This window comes from Petaurus breviceps, unplaced genomic scaffold (genome assembly GCF_028583685.1).
Source record: "Petaurus breviceps papuanus isolate PSGF00001 unplaced genomic scaffold, PetGlider_PUasm1.0 118, whole genome shotgun sequence".
Classification (NCBI taxonomy): Eukaryota; Metazoa; Chordata; class Mammalia; order Diprotodontia; family Petauridae; genus Petaurus; species Petaurus breviceps.
Window position 1 is genome coordinate 25,620,419 of NW_027185616.1, and position 3,874 is coordinate 25,624,292.

Below are 3,874 nucleotides of genomic sequence, written 5' to 3' on the forward strand. Positions count from 1 at the left end.
ATTTACTGGAGTCTGACCTCATTAACTTCTCCTGAAGACCCTTCCCAAACTCCTCCTTTAGACCACCCCTAGATTCCTCCCACAACCTTTCTGTAAATAAGACCCCATTTTGTCTCCATGTATGTGAGAGCGCCATAGAATAACCTAGCACAGACTTGCTCTGTGTCAGATGAGTCTGGCCCACTTGTCCAATACAAATGTCATAGATACTGAGGCTCCTTAAGAGTCTACCCATTATGATAAACTTTGCTTTTCTTTGACTGAGAGAAGGCTTCAGTCGTTCATTCAGCAGGACCTGGCGTGTTGGTATTTTGGGGGCCTTGAGGACCCCTAACCCTATACCTCATCATTTTATAATAAACCTCTTCAATTTAAAAAATAAAACAATAAAAATAAAATAGGACAAATTAAAAATGAAAATGAGTAAGCAAAGGAAAAAAACTGACTATTGATAGTGACTTTAGTGTAAAAGAAAATCTGGGTTCATATTTAGAGGAAGATAGTGAAGTTATAAAATGTACTCCTACCCTAAATAGAGCAATGTCAATTGGTCACAAGCCCCAAAAGAAATCTTGGAAGGACTTGAAAAGAAATTAAAAAATCAAATAATAGAAAATTAGGAAAAAATTAGCAAAAATAAAAACAATTCAATAAAACTATAAAAAGGAATTTGAAAAATTAACTAAAAGAAAAAGGAAGAATTAGAAAAAAATAATAGCAATGCAAGAAAATCATGAAAAGACAGTTAACCAATTGGAAAAGGGAATACAATATCTTTTAAAAATTATATACATATATATATATGTATATTTTTATCATTCACCTAACTCCATACTATGCCAATCATGAGCTAGTTTTCAGCATTTACATTTCCTTGATCATGGCGGCATGAGGTTGTAATTAATTGGAAAACAGACCAGAGAAGCCATCAGAGGTGTTAGCCTGTTGTGAAACAATGGACAAAGTCAGTGGTTGTTTGTTGTAGCTGGTTTGGTTCTGTTCCCTCAGCTGGGAATTCATGCTTCCATGAAAATCAGACTAAAAGCAGCAGGTGTTCCGCGTCCTGCTCTGACTTCAGTGGCTTTGTCCAATTTTCATTGGCAGCTGGTAACTGCAACACCAGTCCAACCTTTGTTCCCATGCTGGGGCAATTCCAATTATAGAGATAATACTGCACGTTGCCATCCCTGATTGCAAATTTTAGCTTCTCCAAGAATGTTTTCTTTTCCATGAGATCCAGTGTGTTGAAAAGATCAAATTGTTTCAATTTGGTGAGGACCAGAGCATCACTCATGAGTTCTAGAAGTGGGTTCTGGGTGTGAATGTTGTAAAAGAAATAAGCAGCTTTCAGTTTCTTGGGGGTAGGGTAGTTCATGATAGTGGAGGGCAGAGTGTAGAAGCTCAGGAAGTCTCTCACTTCACCATTTGCATTCTCCACCACAAAAGTGTTAATGACATTTTCCTGAGGGAAGAACCAGCGTTCCCTCCACTTCTTCTAGGCTCATGATGGCGATCAGAGGGAACTAATAAAAGTAGAGAATACTAGCAATATTTGCCTGTAACTCAGCAGAAACAAGGAGCACATCGAAGAACTTTGAAGCAGTTTCCTCTTAGCTAGATCTCTAAAACGCATATATTCCTTCACTTTTCCTTTTGCTTGTTTTCATGGAAATTGAGTATGTAATTTCTCTGCCATTGAAACCAATGGGAGCAGATGAAAACACACTTTGCCAAAGGAATAAAAGCAAATTGTCTGGACTCTACATGGAAATGTGGAGGGCTGAAAGAAATGTAAGCAAGGCAGTGAGTGCTTAGAATTCAAGTACTTCAAAGAAGTCCTGAGAAATTTGCGTTTTCATCATTGACTTAGATTGAGTTTTATAGAGCACTCTGAGAACACTTGGTATATTGGCCAGTAACTCAGCAGAAACAAGGAGCACATAGAACATCTCTGAAGCACTGTTTCCTCTTAGCTAGATGCCTGAAAGGCACACATTGCTTCTCTTTTACTTTGGCTTGTTTTCTTTGAAATTGAGAATGAACATTTTCTGCCATTGAAACCAATGGGACCAGATGAAAACATACCTTGCCAAAGGAGTAAAAGCAAATGGTCTGTACTCTACATGGAAATGTGAGGGCTGAAGGAACTCTAAGCAAAGATGTGCTTAGAATTCAAGTACTTCCAAGAACTCCTGAGAAATTCCATCATTGAGTTAGATTAACATTTATAAAGCTCACTGAGAATACTTGGTATATTTGACTGTTACTCAGCAGAAACAAGGAGCACAGTGAAGATCGTTGATAAGGAGTTTCCTCTTAGCTAGATCTCTGAAACGCACACATTGCATCTCTTTTCTTTGCTTTGTTTTCATTTAAATTGAGTATGCTTGTTTTGTGCCTTTAAAACCAGTGTGAGCAGATGAAAACGCACTTTTCAAAAGGAGTAAAAGTAAATGGTCTGTACTCTACATGGAAATGTGAGGGCTGAAGGAACTCTAAGCAAAGATGTGCTTAGAATTCAAGTACTACAAAGGACTCCTGAGAAATTGGCATTTTAATCATTTCATCAAGAGTTAAGTTACCAATGGAATGTCCTTCTTTTCTGTGGGGCACAATTCAGATGTTTTGGAGTCTCTGGTAGTTGGTATAATTTCACACTGCATTGCATGGTCATGTTCCTACTCAAATGTAAGAATTTAATTTCAATCATCTTCCATGAGTTAAGTCCTAAGGTGCTGGTACTTGTAATTGCTGACAGGTTTGGGAAGCGATGTAAACAACCTTGAAGATGCTCTCCAAGTGGACTCTTCAGCACTGGTGCCACCCACTTGGAACACAATTTCTTGTGGACACACAAAAAGTTGATCTCTACTATCTTCTCTGTGTCATAGGTATGAATGCTTGCAGCAATGGCACTGATGAAATCCAGCAGCTTCTTGCTCAAGATAACTTGGACTCCACAGTGCCACTGATGGAGCCAGCCTGGGGGCAAAGAGCCCACAAAAAGCACTCTGGTGAGTAATCAAATTGGAACATGTTATCATCTTTCACATAATGCTCACTCAGGAAGGTGTACAGTTCTTTCATCATGACTCAGTCTCCTAACTCTAAGGCATCCCATGTAAAGCCCTGGGGTAGGATATAGTTCTCTTAATGGATGTCATCTTTGTCAGCTTCCACGGGACCATGAGTATTCACTTCTTCTCCAAGCGTAGGTATAGGTTTGGTGTCCCCAAACTGGTAACTACCCTTGCTGGCTTCCTCCATTGTTTTGGTAGGTCCTTGACCTATTGAAAACAGCTCTATGACTTTCTGTATTTCCTTGATTTTCTCCACTGGTAAAGAGTTCACTGTCACATTCTGGTCCTGGACAGAATCCAATATTTCATTGCTTTTCTCTTTATTATTCTTCTGCTTCTTTTTGGCTCAGTTGTCATTGTCTGGACTCAAAGCAACCCTGGTTGCAGCTGTTTTCCTCCTCATTCTCACAGTCATTGCAGTGCTCATGGACATTCCTATTCCCTTCCATCAACTGTGGTGCCAGAGGCAGTGGCAGCTGCTTTGCTGCTGTTTCACTCTCATTTGCCATTGGGGATACAAAATCTTAAAGAAGAAAATAACTTCTTGAAAAGTAGAATTGGGCAAGTAGAATCAAGCAACATTCTGAGACACCAAGATAAAATAAAACCAGAAAAAAGATGGAAGAGAATCTGAAACATGTCATTAGAAAAACAACTGATCTGAACAACAGAGTGAAATATAAAAATTATTGTACTACCAGGAAGTTATGATTAAAAAAAAAGAATCTGGATACAATATTACAAGAAATTGTTAAGGAAAATGGCCTTAAAGTTCTAGAACAAGAAGTTAAAGT

General features: G+C 38.6%; 1 pseudogene; it reads right to left on the reverse strand.

Annotated features, from left to right (window-relative positions):
- Positions 1-832: 832 nt before the first annotated feature.
- LOC138161082 (glycylpeptide N-tetradecanoyltransferase 1 pseudogene) lies at positions 833-3,589 on the reverse strand (annotated as a pseudogene).
- Positions 3,590-3,874: the final 285 nt, after the last annotated feature.